This window comes from Bubalus kerabau, chromosome 2 (assembly GCF_029407905.1).
Source record: "Bubalus kerabau isolate K-KA32 ecotype Philippines breed swamp buffalo chromosome 2, PCC_UOA_SB_1v2, whole genome shotgun sequence".
Taxonomy (NCBI): Eukaryota; Metazoa; Chordata; class Mammalia; order Artiodactyla; family Bovidae; genus Bubalus; species Bubalus kerabau.
The window spans coordinates 76,350,202-76,369,089 of NC_073625.1; positions in this window are offsets into that span (position 1 = coordinate 76,350,202).

Sequence of the window (18,888 nt, forward strand, 5' to 3'; positions counted from 1 at the left end):
CTTTTTAATATGCTTTCTAGATTGGTCATAGCTTTTCTTCCAAGGAACAAGCTCTTTTAATTTCATGGCTGCATCACCATCTGCAGTGATTTTGGAGGCCTCCTCGCCCCCCTCCAAAAGTCTGCCACTGTTTCTATTGTTTACCCATATATTTGCCATGAAGTGATGGAGCCAGATGCCATGATCTTAGTTTTCTGAATGTTGAACTTTAAGCCAACATGTTCAAACTCCTTTTTTATGTTTCATCAAAAGGCTCTTAATTCCTCTTCTCTTTCTGCCATGTGGTATGATCTGGATACCTGAGATTATTGATATTTCTTCTAGCAATCTTGATTCCAGCTTGTGCCTCATCCACCCGGCATTTCACATGATATACTCTGCATATAAGTTAAATAAGCAGGATGACTATATACAGCATTGACGTACACCTTTCCCACTTTGTAGCCAGTCTGTTGCTCCATGTTTTCACTCTTAACCTGGCTTTGTTTACAGTTTGCCTCTCTGTGGTGAATGAAACTCAACAAATGTCATTTTGCAATCCTTAACTGTTAGATACAACCTGAGAGTTGCTCAGCTCTTTATCTTCTGTAAGTGCATCTGATAACCTAAGGAGTCACTGATTTTAACAAGTCAGAGAAGTAGTATTTTTAGATATGTTATTTTATTGCTTAAAGTGAGTGTTTCACATATTAGAGTAAGTAAAGAGATATATATTAAATAACACATACTATTTTATTAATTTCTATTATTCATTATTCCATATGAAATAAAAGTAGGAAAAGAGGGACAGTTCAGTTCATCAGTCACTCAGTCATGTCCAATTCTGTCTGACCTCATGGACAGCAGCACGCCAGGCTTCCTTGTCCATCACCAACTCCCGGAGCTTATTCAAACTCATGTCCATCGAGTCGGTGATGCCATCCAACTGTCTCATCCTCTGTCGTCCCCTTCTTCTCCTGCCTTCAATCTTTCCTAGCATCAGGGTCCTTTCCTGATGAGTCAATTCTTGGCATCATTTGGCAAAAGTGTTGGAGTTTCAGCTTCAATATCAGTCCTTCCAATGAATATTCAGGGCTGATATCATTTAGGATTGATTGAGTCTAAGTTTGTCAATTATTGTTTGATGTAAAATTGAATATGAAATTACATTTACTAATGCTTACTTAACTAACAAATCTGATCACATGGATCACAGCTTCAACAGTACGTGAACCATGAACTTCCATATGTTCAAGCTGGATTTAGAAAAGGCAGAGGAACCAGAGATCAAATTGCTAACATCTGTTGGATCATTGAAAAAGCAAGAGAGTTCCAGAAAAACATCTACTTCTGCTTTATCGAATATGTTAAAGCTTTGACTGTGTGGATCATCACAAACTGTGGAAAATTCTTCAAGAGATGGGAATACCAGACCACCTGACCTGCCTTTTGAGAAACCTGTATGCAGGTGAGGAAGCAACAGTTAGAATTGGACATGGAACAGCAGACTGGTTCCAAATAGTTGGAGTACGTCAAGGCTGTATATTGTCACCCTGCTTATTTACCTTATATGTCGAGTGCATCATGAGAAACGCTGGGCTGGAGGAAGCACAAGCTAGAATCAGGATTTCCAGGAGAAATATCAACAACCTCAGATATGCAGATGACACCACCCTTACGGCAGAAAGAAAAGAGGAATTAAGAGCCTTTTGATGAAAGGTAAAAAGGAGTTTGAAAAAGTTGGCTTAAAGCTCAACATTCAGAAAACTAAGATCATGGCATCTGGTCCCATCACTTCATGGCAAATAAATGGGGAAACAATGACAGACTTTTTTTGGGGGCAGGGGGCCTCCAAAATCACTGCAGATGGTGATGCAGCCATGAAATTAAAAGACGCTTACTCCTTGGAAGAAAAGTTATGACCAACCTAGACAGCATGTTAAAAAGCAGAGACATTACTTTGCCAACAAATGTCCATCTAGTCAAAGCTATGGTTTTTCCAGTAGTCATGTATGGATGTGAGAGCTGGACTATAAAGAAAGCTGAATGCTGAAGAATTGATGTTTTTGAACTTTAGTGTTTGAGAAGACTCTTGAGAATCTCTTGGACTACAAGGAGACCCAAATAGTCCATCTTAAGGAAAATCAGTCCTGAATATTCATTGGAAGGACTGATGCTAAAGCTGAAATTCCAATACTTTGGCCACCTGATGCCACGAACTGACTCATTGGGAAAGACTCTGATGCTGGGAAAGATTGAAGGCAGGAGGAGAAGGGGATGGCAGAGGATGAGATGGTTGGAAGACATCAGTGACTCAATAGACATGAGTTTGAGTAAACTCCAGTTGTTGATGGACGGGGAGGCCTGGCATGCTGCATGCAGTCCAGGGAGTCACAAAGAGTTGGACACAACTGAGTGACTGAACTGAAGTGAATGCTTACTTATAGAAAACAAACAAACAGTAATTCCTCTATCTATATTAATTATTTCCCAGGAAATATGCACTAACATATTTTTTGTGTCAAAGAAATAGCTTTTTATATTATTTTCTAAGCAGACTTATTTAGGAGTAATTTTATGTCTTTCATTTTTTGATAACTAATCTTAATTTTAAAATAGAAACAAATAACTATTAAGCAAGCAAGCAAAACATTTACCAAGTACATTCATAGAATATGGTATCTCTATATTGTAATTCATTTTAGTCTTATACAGTTCGTATCCTACAATCAGTTTTCTCAAAAATAAGGAAAATTGTTTTTAATATTTTGGGAAAAAAGAATAATTTCCTGATAACGTTTTTTATATGTTTCAAGGGAAATTTTACCCATAGCAGAAGAGTAGCTTCACAGTATATATATTATATATATATATTATATAGCCCTACAACACTGTACAACTTGATCTCTTTGCGGTATCTGTTGTTTTTTAATGTTTTTTGTTACCTGACACAGCATTCCTCTGTCTTCTTGTCTTCTTGCCGTATGTTATCTGGCACATTCTCTTTGTCTTATTCACTTCATAGACTTGTTTCCCAAGAATCTTCCTTAAAGCTTGTCTTTTCATCACCAAAATTATCGCTCTTGGCAGTCTCATATATTTTTGCAACCCCATGGACTGTATTCCTCCAGGTTCCTCTGTCCAGTGGATTTTCCATGCAAGGATACTGGAGTGGGTTGCCATTTCCTTGTTTAGGGGATCTTTCCAGCCCAAGGATCAAACTCGCATCTCCTGCTTGACAGGAGGATTCTGTACCACTTAGCCACCTGGGAAGCCTGCCTTATTCTTACATATCCAGATATTTTACCTCAACTGTAGCCTCTCTCTAAAGGTTTTACCCAACAGTTGAAAGTATTCATTGGAAATATACATTTTGAATTTTACCAACAACTTGCATTAATGCCTCTGTCACTGATTAATCTTCTCTCTCTGAACTTTATTTTTTTAATAACTTTTATTTCTATTAGTAGATAATTTTCCCATACTTTATTTTCTTTATTTTTATATGAAATAGGAAATATATATGGTCATTTATAGCTTTGATAGTTTTAAGTAGGCAAGAGTGACTTCTCTTTCACTTTTCACTTTCATGCATTGGAAAAGGAAATAGCAACCCACTCCAGTGTCCTTGCCTGGAGAATCCCAGGTACAGGGGAGCCTGGTGGGCTGCCATCTATTGGGTCGCACAGAGTCGGACAAGATAGAAGCGACTTAGCAGTAGCAGCATGGCAGAAAAAGAAAACAACACAACATTTTAAAACAATTATCCTCCAATTAAATAAATAAATAGGCAAGTACAGACTATCTCAGTCAGAAGATCAGTTAACAGATTTAAAGATGAGATGAACAGAGAAGACTGGAATCAGTATATGCTCAGTTTGGGGGAAAGTTTTAGAGAGGTTAAGGAAAGAAAGATGTTAATATATGGTAGATAAGTTTTCATAACCATGATAAATTACAAAATGGACTTTATAATAAGTTATATTTGTATTTTTTAAGGAACAGTAAATATTTGTTAATGCCTTTCATATCCTTATTAGATTTTGAATTGATTGGAATTTCTTTGAATTTATATGAAGCTCAGACTTGACTGCAGGTAGCTAGGCTTTTTGGGGATTACACACACTTGGTTCATATTTCTATCGTATTTTTATCAAAACTTCCTTCAAATTAGAATTTTCATCATTATATTCTTCTTGGGATATTTAGTCTTTAATATTTCTTGAGTAAAAAATAAAATGAGTGATTGTTAACTCCCATAACTTCTTCAAGGCCAGAGTTTATTATATTTTCATCAAAGCTTACCTCTGTCTTTCATTTTGAAATTTATTTTAGTGTCTACATCAATTTAATAGCTTAAATTAAGTTTATCCAAATTTATTATCTTCTGTTTTCTTATAAACTCCATTCCATATAATCCATGTAACATTTCTCATTGCTGACTTTGTCCTTTAATTCAGAGCCTTTATGATAAAAGGTATGTTAAGGCAGCTAACCTACTCTGGAAGACTTGACTAGGAGCTGGAATGCCCTGCTTGCCTCTTCTTCCCTCCTGGGGTCTGGGGATTTTTCTACTGGATGACTTCAGTCTTGATGGAGGTGAATATATCTGAAGCATGATGACACTTCCAAGAACTTCATAACTAGTCTAAAGATTACCAGATTGAAGTAATGTATCACTTAATTACAAAGCAACACTAAAAATAGTCTCTTTAAATATTTGAAGTGCAGAAATAGACTCATTGGAAAAAACTCTGATGCTGGGAGGATTGTGGGCAGGAGGAGAAGGGGACAACAGGGGATGAGATGGCTGGATGGCATCACCGACTCGATGGAGGTGAATTTGAGTGAACTCTAGGAGTTGGTGATGGACAGGGAGGCCTGGTGTGCTGCGATTCATGGGGTCGCAAAGAGTCGGACATGACTAAGCGACTGAACTGAACTGAATAAGTGGTCATCTTTCCTCTCTAAGAACAAGAAACTTGGTAATGGGTATCAGCTGGCTTCTGTTCAATGAAATCTTGGCTTTGGCACAAGTTCTAATTCTAATAACAGAATATTCAATTCAACCTGCTATCATTCTACAATACAATAGCTCTCAACTTTTCTTCACTATTACTTACTCATAGTACATGAGACCAGCACACACACACACAGAGAAGCAAAAGTGTCCTGACATTTGCAGTTACTATGATTCACTCTATTTTTATCCTATATTTAAAGTATTATTATTATGAGACCAAAAAATATTTTAATTGTTAGTAGTAGTATAAATAACATTTGCTGCTGTACTTGTTTCACAGATCATGATAAGTTCATGACCCGAACTTTGAAAAACATGGCCATGTGCAGGGAAGTTTGAATTAATTGGTTGTAGTAGCATGTTGGATGGAGAAAATGCACAAAAAGGCTAGAATAGCCATGAATAGTGTCTACACTTTGTCTTTTCTTGAGATGCTATATCTCTATGTTAAACTATCTATACTTTTTAGTTTGAAAAGCATTTTAAATAAAAAACAAATTTTATGTTGTAAAATCCTATCCATAGTGTACTAGTCATCATCCCCAGTAGGACATTTATACTTTGAATAATATCTTATATATTGCAGTATTAAATATTGACAAATTATATTTTATTTCACATTTCCTAGTAGTATCTGGCTTCATGAAGTGCCTTCATAGGTATGAACAAAGATAATATTTGAAAGAATAAAACCTAGTTTTAACTTTTTAAAATGTACACTTTAAACAGAAATGTTTATGTTACATTGAAAAATGTGATACCTAGGATTCAAACATCAGCTTTAGAAGTATAGATTTATTTTTAATGAAGACACAGTTTTCATGAGAAAATACATTTTTTCAACCACTTTTTAAATAAAAGCATTATAATTCATTGTGTGCATGCTCAGTTGTGTCTGACTCTTTGTGACTCTATGGATGGTAGCCTGCCAGGCTCCTCTGGACATGGGATTTTTCTAGGGGATCCTCCTAACCCAGGGACTGAACCTATATCTCAAATGTCTCCTGCATTTCAGTTAGATTCTTTATATTCTGAGCCACTGGGAAGCTATGTATTCTTAATTTCTTTCTCCAGAACCTAATGAAAAAGGGGTGGGGATTTTTAGAGCTAGAACTTAACATCCTCAAGATGCATTAAGTACATTAAAGATTTTTTTTTCCTAATAGTCATATTCTAGAATCTTGGTCAAGTTGGTTATTAGCTTTTACTAGAGTGCCAATTCTGATTGATGAGTGGAAACAGTCATCAATGAAAACAGTCTTCTTTTGAGTAGTTTATGCTCTATTTCTAAATGTCCACATGATCAAAATGGCCATGTCATGGTTCCTGTGCCACAATAAAGTGAAACTTATCAAAATCTGAGATAAGTTTGAAGCTCTAAGGGGAGAAACTCCTCTTGAGATTTGTGAGTGATAACCTACTTCTTATTTATAAAAATCAACTGGTCAGTGAAGTATACCTTTAAGCATAGTTCACTGTACAACATTGTATTGGTGTTCATTCAATCAATTGACAATATACATTAAATGTTGTCTATGTGTCACTGTGCTAGGTCTCAAGAATTGAACAAAGTATATGGCTTGTAAGATATATGGCCTTCTGTAGTATAAATTAGAATGACTCAGTAGAGCTGGAAGACCTATTTGCATGATGTGAGAGTTGGACCATAAAGAAGGTTGAGTGCTGAAGAACTGATGGTTTTGAATTGTGGTGCTGAAGAAGACTCTTGAGAGTCCCTAGTGCAGCAAGAAGATCAAACCACTCAATCCTAAAGGAAATCAACCCTAAATATATTTGAAGAGCTCAGGCTGAAGCTCCAAATACTTTGGCTACCTGAAGTGAAGAGCTGACTCATTGGAAAAGACCCTAATGCTGGGAAAGATTTATTATAAAAGGAGAGGGGGTGACAGAGGATGAGATGGTCGGATAACATCACTAATTCAATGGATATGAATTTGAGCAAACCCTGGGAGAAACTGAAAAGGCAAAGGAGAAAGAAAAAGGTATACCAAACTGAATGCAGAGTTTCAGAGACTAGCAGGGAGAAATAAGAAAGCCTTCTTAAGTGAAAAATGTAAAGAAATAAAGGAAAACAATAGAGTGGGAAAGACTAGAGATCTTTTCAAGAACATTGGAGATATCAAATGAACATTTCATGCAAAGATGAGCACAGTAAAGGAAAGAAACAGCAAAGACCTAACAGAAGTAGAAGAAATTAGGACGAGGTAGCAAGAATACACATAACTGGACAAAAAGGTCTTAGTACACAGATAACCAGATGCCATGATCTTAGTTTTCTGAATGCTGAGCTTTAAGCCAACTTTTCCACTCTCCTCTTTCACTTTCATCAGGAAGCCTTTTAGTTCCTCTTCACTTTCTGCCATAAGAGTGGTGTCATCTGCATTATCTGAGGTTATTGATTTTTCTCCCGGCAATCTCGATTCTGGCTTGTGCTTCTTCCAGTCCAGCGTTTCTCATGATGTACTCTGCATATAAGTTAAATAAGCAGGGTGACAATATACAGCCTTGATGGACTCCTTTTCCTGTTTGGAACCAGTCTGTTGTTCCATGTCCAGTTCTAACTGTTGCTTCGTGACCTGCATATAGGTTTCTCAAGAGGCAGGTCAGGTGGTCTGGTATTCCCATCTCTTTCAGAATTTTCCACAGTTTATTGTGATCCACACAGTCAAAGGCTTTGGCATAGTCAATAAAGCAGAAATAGATATTTTTCTGGAACTCTCTTGCTTTTTCCATGATCCAGCAGATGTTGACAATTTGATCTCTGGTTCCTCTGCCTTTTCTAAAAGCAGTCTGAACATCTGGAAGTTGACAGTTCATGTATTGCTGAAGCCTGGCTTGGAGAATTTTGAGCATTACTTTACTAGGGTGTGAGATGAGTGCAATTGTGCGGTAGTTTGAGCATTCTTTGGCATTACCTTTCTTTGGGATTGGAATGAAAACTGACCTTTTCCAGTCCTGTGGCCACTGCTGAGGTATCCAAATTTGCTGGCATATTGAGTGCACCACTTTCACAGCATCATCTTTCAGGATTTGGAATAGTTCAACTGGAATTCCATCACTTCCACTAGCTTTGTTCATAGTGATGCTTTCTAAGGCCCACTTGACTTCACATTCCAGGATGTCTGGCTCTAGGTGAATGATCACACCATCGTGATTATCTTGGTCATGAGGATGTTTTTTGTACAGTTCTTCTGTGTATTCTTGCCACCTCTTCTTAATGTCTTCTCCTTCAGTTAGGTTCATACCATTTCTGTCCTTTATTGAGCCCATCTTTGCACGAAATGTTCCCTTGGCATCTCTAATTTTTTGAAGAGATCTCTAGTCTTCCCATTCTGTTGTTTTCCTCTAGTTCTTTGCCTTGATCGCTGAAGAAGGCTTTCTTATCTCTCCTTGCTATTCTTTGGAACTCTGCATTCAGATGCTTATATCTTTCCTTTTATCTTTGTTTTTTGCTTCTCCTCTTTTCACAGTGATTTGTAAGGCCTCCCCAGACAGCCATTTTGCTTTTTTGCATTTCTTTTCCATGGGGATGGTCTTGATCCCTGTCTCCTGTACAGTCTTACGAACCTCAGTCCATAGTTCATCAGGCACTCTATCTATCAGATCTAGGCCCTTAAATCTATTTCTCACTTCCACTGTATAATCATAAGGATTTTGATTTAGGTCATACCTGAATGGTGTAGTGTTTTTCCCTACTTTCTCAATTTAAGTCTGAATTGGGCAATAAGGAGTTCATGATCTGAGCCACAGTCAACTCCTGGTCTTGTTTTTGCTGACTCTATAGAGCTTCTCCATCTTTGGCTGCAAAGAATATAATCAATCTGATTTCGGTGTTGACCATCTGGTGATGTCCATGTGTAGAGTATTCTCTTGTGTTGTTGGAAGAGGGTGTTTGCTATGACCAGTGCATTCTCTTGGCAAAACTCTATTAGCCTGTGCCCTGCTTCATTCTGTATTCCAAGGCCAAATTTCCCTGTTACCCCAGGTGTTTCCTGACTTCCTACTTTTGCATTCCAGTCCCCTGTAATGAAAAGGACATCTTTAATGGGTGTTAGTTCTAAAAGGTCTTGTAGGTCTTCATAGAACCCTTCAACTTCAGCTTCTTAAGTGTTACTGGTTGGGACATAGACTTGGATTGCTGTGATATTGAATGGTTTGCCTTGGAAACGAACAGAGATCATTCTATCATTTTTGAGATTGCATCCAAGTACTGCATTTCAGACTCTCTTGTTGACCATGATGGCTACTCCATGTCTTCTAAGAGATTCCTGCCCACAGTAGTAGATATAATGGTCATCTGAGCTAAATTCACCCATTCCAGTCCATTTTAGTTCTCTGATTCCTAGAATGTCGACGTTCATTCTTGCCATCTCCTGTTTGACTACGTCCAATTTGCCTTGATTCATGGACCTAACATTCCAGGTTCCTATGCAATATTGCTCTTTACAGCATCGGACCTTGCTTCTATCACCAGTCACATCCACAACTGGGTATTGTTTTTGCTTTGGCTCCATCTCTTCATTCTTTCTGGAGTTATTTCTCCACTGATCTCCAGTAGCATATTGGGCACCTACCGACCTGGGGAGTTCCTCTTTCAATATCCTGTCATTTTGCTTTTTCATACTGTTCATGCAGTTCTCAAGGCAAGAATATTGAAGTGCTTTGCCATTCCCTTCTCCAGTGGACCACATTCTGTCAGACCTCTCCACCATGCCCTGCCCATCTTGGGTCGCCCCACAGGGCATGGCTTAGTTTCATTGAGTTAGACAAGGCTGTGGTCTGTGTGATTAGATTGACTAGTTTTCTGTGACTATGGTTTTGTGTCTGCCCTCTGATGCCTCTTGCAACACCTACCATGTACTTGGGTTCTCTTACCTTGGACGTGGGGTATCTCTTCAAGGATGCTCCAGCAAAGCGCAGCTGCTGCTCCTTACCTTGTAGGATGGTATCTCCTCACAGCCGCCCCTCCTGACCTTGAACGTGGAGTATCTCCTCTCAGCGCTCCTGCGCCCACACAGCCAATGCTCCTTGGACATGCGGTTGCTCCTCTTGGCCGCCTCCTCCGACCTCAAGCATGGGGTAGCTCCTCTCGGCCGCTGCCCCTGACCTTGGGCGAGGGGTAGCTCCTCTTGCCCATGCTTCTGCTGCCTGGCCCATCCAAATTCATCTGCACTCCCTGAGGAGGCAGATGGGCACAAGGGGCCACTGTTGGTACCAAAGCTCCGGTTCCTCATGGAGTCCAGTCGAAGGAAAGAAGTCCACTCTGGGTAGCTTCATTGGTCGCCATAAATATCGACTAAAACAAGATGTACAACTTGAGAGTTGCAAGTTAAGCTTTATTTGGGGCAAAATGAGGACTGCAGCAAAGGAGGCAGCATCTCAGATAGTTCTGAGAGAAAAGGCAGAGGAACCAGATATCAAATTGCCAACATCTGATGGATCATGGAAAAAGGAAGAGAGTTCCAGAAAAACATCTATTTCTGCTTTATTGACTATGCCAAAGCCTTTGACTGTGTGGATCACAATAAACTGTGGAAAATTCTGAAAGAGATAGGAATACCAGACCACCTGACCTGCCTCTTGAGAAACCTATATGTAGGTCAGGAAGCAACAGTTAGAACTGGACATGGAACAACAGACTGGTTCCAAACAGGAAAAGGAGTCCGTCAAGGCTGTATATTGTCACCCTGCTTATTTAACTTATATGCAGAGTACATCATGAGAAATGCTGGGCTGGAAGAAGTGCAAGCTGGAATCAAGATTGCTGGGAGAAATATCAATAACCTCAGATATGCAGATAACACCACTCTTATGGCAGAAAGTGATGCTTTTGAACTGTGGTGTTGGAGAAGACTCTTGAGAGTCCCTTGGACTGCAAGGAGATCCAACCAGTCCATTCTGACGGAGATCAGCCCTGGGATTTCTTTGGAAGGAATGATGCTAAAGCTGAAACTCCAGTACTTTGGCCACCTCATGTGAAGAGTTGACTCATTGGAAAAGACTCTGATGCTGGGAGGGATTGGGGGCAGGAGGAGAAGGGGACGACAGAGGATGAGATGGTTGGATGGCATCACTGACTCGATGGACATGAGTCTGAGTGAATTCCAGGAGTTGGTGATAGACAGGGAGCCCTGGTGTGCTGCGATTCTTTGGGTCCCAAAGAGTCCGAGACAACTGAGTGACTGAACAGATGAATATACTATGCTCAGTATGTCAAGTCAGCAACTTTGGAAAACTCAGCAGTGGCCACAGGACTGGAAAAGGTCAGTTTTCATTCCAATCCCAAAGAAAGGCAATGCCCCCCAAAAATGTTCAAGCTACCATACAGTTGTAATCATTTCACTAGCTAGCAAGGTAATGCTCAAAATCTTTCAAGCTAGGTGTTAACAGTATGTGAAACAAGAACTTTGAGATGTACAACCTGGATATGGAAAAGGTACAGGAACCAGTGATCACGTTGTCAACATCCACTGGATCATAGACAAAGCAAGTGAATTTCAGAAAAACATCTACTTCTGCTTCACTGACTATGCTAAAGCCTTTGACTCTGTGGATCATAACAAACTGTGAAAAATTCTTCAAGTGATGGGAATACCAGAGCACTTTACTTGCCTCCTGAGAAACCTGTATGCTGGTGAAGTAGCACAGTTAGAACCAGACATGAAACAATGGACTGTTTCAAAATTCAGAAAGATGTATGTCAAGGCTCTGTATTGTCACCCTGCTTATTTAACTTATATGCTGAGTTCATCATGTGAAATGCTGAGCTGGATGAAAGACAGGCTGGAATCAAGATTGCCAGGAGAAATACCAACAACCTCAAATTTGCAAATGATACTCTTTTAATGGCATAAAATGAAGAGGAAATAAAGAGCCTTTTGATGAAGGTGAAAGAGGAGAGTGAAAAAGCTGGCTTAAAACTCAACATTTAAAAAACTAAAATCATGCTGTCCGGTCCCAAACTTCATGACAAATAGATGGCAGAAGTGGAAACAGTGACAGATTTTATTTTCTTCAGCTCCTAAATCACTGCCGATGGTAATTGAAGCCATGAAATTAAAAGCCATTGCTCCTTTGAAACAAAGCTATGACAAACCTAGATGGTGTATTAAAAATCAGAAACATCATTTTGCCAATAAATGTCTGTATAATCAAAGCTATGGTTTTTCCAGTAGTCGTGTATGAATGTGAGAGTTGGACTATAAAGAAGGCTGAGTGCTGAAGAATTGATGCTTTTGAACTGTGGTGCTGTGGAAGACTCTTGAGAGTCCCTTGGACAGCAAGGGCATCAAACCAGTGAATCCTAAAGTCAGTCAACCCTGAACATTCATGGGAGGACTGATGCTGAGACTGAAGCTCCAATACTTTGGCCACCTGATGAGAAGAGCCAACTCATTGGAAAAGACCCTGAAAATGGGAAAGATTGAAAGCAGGAGGAGAAGGAGACAGAGGATGAGATGGTTGGATGATATCACCAACTCAATGAGCATGAGTTTGAGCAAGCTCTGGGAGGTGGTGAAGGATAGGGAAGCCTGGCATACTGTAGTCCATGGGGTTGCAAAGAGTCAGACTTGACTGAGTGATTGAACAGCAACAAATAGCAAGCCCAGGGCATCACTTCTGCCAAATTTTATTGGTAAACTGAGTTATCAAGTGGAGAGAAGTTAAAACTCATATAATTATGGGAGTACAAGCAAAGAACTTTTTCTGATTTCAATTTAACACACATTATCAAACACATTCAAGACCCTGTTCTTAACTTTTTCCTAAATGGGTTCTAAATCTAGAATGTGTTTTTCTCCTTTTCATATTATTTCCCCCCCCCCTTTTTTTCTTTTTCTACCTCTGCTATGTGTTTAGACATCTCATTAACTTCTTTGTCCTCTGAAACATCATTTTGCTTTTTCTCTAAACTTTGTCTGAATTGATTAGTTTAAATGAATTAATCTAAATTAATTAGACTAAAACCTGAACCATATCTTTTCCCTTCCTATATTTCATCGAAAAATTTTTTCAACCTGGAGAAGAATAAAAGCTGTTTTGCCAACTTTCCTCAAATCCAAAATCATTGACATAGCCTAAACATTGTTTCCTGTATCTAGGTCATCTTCCAGTCTCTTTGTCTTTGTGGATTATACCATTTTAATGATTTTTCTATAATTTTATGAATATGACTTTAAATTGGAGATCCCAGGCTAAAATTACAAATGGGCTTCAATATTCCTTGAAGAATTGGGGAAGGCATGCTAATGTCAGCAACCTTACGGAAAATAAACAGTCAGGAAAAAGTGGGGCAAAGCAAAGCATCATCAGGCAGGTATCAGGAGTCAACTATACTTCCTTACTCAACTTTTCTTTTTCCTGAGCACTTTTCCCTCAAATCATATGACAGTTTTTAACAGGAGACTCTATCTCCTTATAGATTTCTTGTAATTGCTCTCTGTTGTCTGAAGCCTTAGTAACCTGTATGTCTCATATTGTTTCCTTCTGAAGTTTGGTGTTAAATTTGGTTGCATTAAACCCTGGTTACCTAGTCTACCTCTACTAATATGGAAAGGAAACATTAGAATTTATCTTTACCTCAGCATTTTGACTTAAAATCTATAATTATTTTATATAAGTTACATAAATGTCAATGCTTTTGTATGTTTAACACAAGGTGTCAAAGGCATGCTGAGGAATGTGAGTTTTCACACCACAGAGGGCTTGATGGTGATACCTCCATTCTTTTCTTTTAACTGGATTTCTATGTATTATAATTTAACCATGTCTGGTGAAGTAAGTTTTAAGTGTATATTATATATTTTCAAAATAATTCTCATCATAGAATGTTGATGTTTTCTAAGATGATTCTTCTAGTTAGCAGATTGAATCAACAGAGTTTTGAACAAGAAGTAAGCAGACCTAACATTACACTAAGCACTGTTTATGAATTCAGCCAGTATGTTGTTAATATACATTTTTAAAAGACAATGCTATATGAAAAGAATTAAGCCTTGAAATAGCAATTCTCAGGAGGGTATCAGACAAGGCAATGGCACCCCACTCCAGTACTCTTGCCTAGAAAATCCCATGGATGGAGGAGCCTGGTAGGCTGCAGTCCATGGGGTCACAAAAAGTCAGACACGACTGAGCGACTTCACTTTCACTTTTCACTTTCACGCATTGGAGAAGGAAATGACAACCCACTCCAGTGTTCTTGCCTGGAGAATCCCAGGGACATGGGAGCCTGGTGGGCTGCCGTCTATGGGGTCGCACAGAGTTGGTCACGACTGAAGCGACTTAGCAGCAGCAGCAGGAGGGTATACTGAATATTTATAGCTACAAATTTTCCCTAAGTTTAAATGGAATTTAAGCTACTGGTTACATCATGTATGGCTTCACATTTTAAAATGTTACTTAGCTCCTCTGTATGTGATACTATTAATTTCTATATTTGTATATATTTATAATGTACATGATACAATGTCTTTGAAAAAGTATTTATATCAATGCAATAATATTATTTAAATGACTAAATATATAGTACATGTATAAATATTTTATACTAAGATATGAAGAACCCCAGGGTTAGTAGAAGGAAAGAAATCTTAAAAATTAGAGCAGAAATAAATGCAAAAGAAACAAAAGAGACCATAGCAAAAATCAACAAAACCAAAAGCTGGTTCTTTGAAAGGATAAATAAAATTGACAAACCATTAGCCAGACTCATCAAGAAACAAAGGGAGAAAAATCAAATCAATAAAATTAGAAATGAAAATGGAGAGATCACAACAGACAACACGAAATACAAAGGATCATAAGAGACTACTATCAACAATTATATGCCAATAAAATGGACAATGTGGAAGAAATGGACAAATTCTTAGAAAAGTACAACTTTCCAAAACTCAACCAGGAAGAAATAGAAAATCTTTTTTTTTTTTTTTTTTACATTTTAACAAATTTACTTTGAATCTTTGAGCATAACAAAATAACTGTTGTTTTACATCACTATGTTTGAAATAGATAATCTTAACAGACACATCACAAGCACAGAAATTGAAACTGTAATCAAAAATCTTCCAGCAAACAAAAGCCCAGGTCCAGACGGCTTCACAGCTGAATTCTACCAAAAATTTAGAGAAGAGCTAACACCTATCCTGCTCAAACTCTTCCAGAAAATTGCAGAGGATGGTAAACTTCCAAACTTATTCTATGAGGCCACCATCACCCTAATACCAAAACCTGACAAAGATCCCACAAAAAAAGAAAACTATACTAATATAGCAAGTTTTAAAGTTTTGCTAACTGGTCTCAAATTCTTTGAAATATTTTTCATAGCCCTTGTGATCTCATTCTATACTACTAGTATAATCCTAAGAGTCCTTCCATTACAGTGCAAACTATTGGCTTCAGAAAAACTAGCTGGATGTTCAGTCTTCTATATATTTGTATGTATTGCAATACTTGAACTGTTCAGTAAGTTCAATGTTAAAATTATTCTTTATTTGCTAATTTTGATCTTTTCTTAATTCCTAGAGCATAAGGTATATTTTTAGAGTCCTATGCCTTGTATATTGTTTCCAGATAAATTATAAATCCATGAATAAAAGAAAAAAATATTTTTTAAATGTCAAACATGATCAGAGAAAAAGCAGAATAGAGAAGAAGCTAAAGTAAGAAAAAAAAAATGCTCAAAATCTAAAAGAAAGTGAAAGAAAAGAAAGTGAAGTCGCTCAGTTGTGTCCAGACTGTTTGCGACCCCATGGACTGTAGCCTACCAGGCTCTTCCATCCATGGGATTTTCCAGGCAAGAATACTGGAGTGGGTTGCCATTTCCTTCTCCAGGAGATCTTCCCAACCCAGGGACTGAATCCAGGTCTCCGGCATTGTAGGCAGACGCTTTACCATCTGAACCACCAGGGAAGTCAAAATCTAAAAGGAAATATAAAATCTACTTTTATCATTTGATAATACATTTCAAGTTTAGGGTACAAACATGTAACAACTTGAAAATTAGCCTCATTGGACTGCTCATACATTTAAATCTCATTTTCAGATCCAATGAAGGAAAACATGCCTCTTATTCAGACTATGTATCAAAAAACTATTTCCTTGCTTAGCCATATTAAGATATCCTGGATAATTTATCCTGATGTGAGTTGTATAAATAAATAAAATATTTTTATAGACTGAAATGCTCTTAAAGAGCTTTTTAGCAATACAGACTGTGAGATATGGAGGTGCCAGCCTAGAATGACACTTAAATTGCGGCAAATGACTGCTCTCCAAGGTACTTTAAAGGTGCAGGACAGTCTCTATAGTACAGTGTTTAAGGGCACTCACACTGGAGCCATATTGGCTGGCTTCAAGGTCCATTTTATTTACTTTCTAGCTAAGTTTCTAATGGCAATTACTTATGTGTGCCTTACTTTCCTCATTTGCAAAATAAGCTTAAAAGTGGTCTAGCTCACAAATTTGTTGTGATAATTCAGTGAGTGTACCTAGATAAAGCACTTTAATTGGAATCTGAGGCATGATAAGTACTATAAAGTGCTTCTTAATACTATTACTAGTCTAGTCCTTTTCTAACTGCAGTGCCAATATTCTCAAGCCTCAAAGCTAGATTGTGAGTCTATAAGTACAGGAGATTGTGTCATGTTAATCCTTTTTTGTCATTGCCCAGCTTGTGGATTATGTAACATGTGATATCACACACAGAAATAAACAAATAAACAAATCTTATCAAACAATATTTCTTGAAGGGTCCTCTTAATAACTGTTATCAGCATCCAACTGGTATAGATACCTGTAGTTTACCTGGAAGGCTGAGTTGGTTCAAAACTTTATGATGACAATCTAAATTTTTAGAAAAGTCAAAATGTACTCTAAAATCAGTTTTATAATATAAATATAACTTTACTACTCTGTTAATTTAAGCTTAAATACAACAAAGTATAGATTCTGTGCTATAAAATTTCTCACATTTTTCTCATTAGTATTATTTCCAATTTGTTCTTTGAAAATCCTTAAGCCGTTCTGATTGAAACAATAATAGTCTTGTACAATGTATATTGATCTTCTTTTTCTGGAATTCTCCAAATTCTGCTAATCTGTTTTTATGTGTTTTACACTGGGTTCACATCTTCTTTACCACAATCCTTAATGATATATAATAAACACCAATGACATTGTTATAGAGGACTTTCTTTCTTATGTCATATATTCCATGCTGCTAAATTCTAGCTTTTCTTCTATATCCTGGGAAGGATAATTGGAGCTATAGTAGTATCTGTCTGATTTGAGTTGAACATAATGCCCTGAAGTGGTGTGCTCTGTCATATTCTGGTGTAAACATCAACATGTCACAGGACAGTGAGGGATGGGGATGTTGTTAGTCCTTTTTGGGGTAGGAAATGAAAAGTCCCAGTTGGAGTGTGAAGTGAAAATGAATTTCCATTTACCAAAGCCACATCAGATCAGTCACTCAGTCGTGTCCGACTCTTTGCGACCCCATGAATCGCAGCACGCCAGGCCTCCCTGTCCATCACCAACTCCGGAGTTCACTGATACTCACATCCATCGAGTCAGTGATGCCATCCAGCCATCTCATCCTCTGTGGTCCCCTTCTCCTCTTGCCCCCAATCCCTCCCAGCATCAGAGTCTTTTTTCAATGAGTCAACTCTTCGCATGAGGTGGCCAAAGTACTGGAGTTTCAGCTTTAACATCATTCCTTCCAAAGAAACCCCAGGGCTGATCTCCTTCAGAATGGACTGGTTGGATCTCCTTGCAGTCCAAGGGACTCTCAAGAGTCTTCTCCAACACCACAGTTCAAAAGCATCAATTCTTTGGCATTCAGCCTTCTTCACAGTCCAACTCTCACATCCATACATGACCACAGGAAAAACCATAGCCTTGACTAGACGGACCTTTGTTGGCAAAGTAATGTCTCTGCTTTTTAATATGCTGTCTAGGCTGGTCATAACTTTCCTGCTAGGGAGTAAGCGTCTTTTAATTTCATGGCTGCAGTCATCATTTGCACTGATTTTGGAGCCCAGAAAAATAAAGTCTGACACTGTTTCCACTGTTTCCCCATCTATTTCCCATGAAGTGATGGGACCAGATGCCATGATCTTAGTTTTCTGAATGTTGAGCTTTAAGCCAGCTTTTTCACTCTCCACTTTCACTTTCATCAAGAGGCTTTTTAGTTCCTGTTCACTTTCTGCCATAAGGGTGGTGTCATCTGCATATGTGAGGATATTGATATTTCTCCTGGCAATCTTGATTCAGGCGGCTGCCACCGGCAGGCTAAGCGCAGGCCCCACGTCCGAGGTCAGGGGAAGAAGTCGGAAGGACGCATGCCCGAAGGGTGGTGGCCAAGAAGAGTTACGCCAAGTCTGAGGTCATGGGCAGCGGCCGAGAGTACCAGACTGCTACGGCGCAGGAACAGCCAAGAGGAGCTACCCTGCGTCCGAGGTCGGGGGGAGCGGCGGAGAGAAGATACCCAGCGTTTGAGGTCAGGGGTGGCTGGCGGAAGGAGCTACCTCACCCCCCCACGCCCCAGGCCAGGGGCAGCGGCCAGGAGGAGCAGCCCCACGCCCGAGGCCAGAGGTGGTGGCTGGGAGGACCAACCCCATGTCCACGGAGCCGTGGCTATGCGGGTGCAGGAGGGCCTAGAGGAGCTAGCCCATGTTGAAGGTCAGGAAGGGTGGCGGTGAGGTGATACCAAAGCCAAGGACAGCATATACTTCTTGACTGTCCTAATTAAAAAGATTCATTCATTGGTGGGATATCTTAAGATGGTTACTGTTTAACCTCTCTACTCCTGATATAGAGTAGGCTGCCTCTGTCTTCAGCAAGTGCTCAATACATATCTTTAGAAT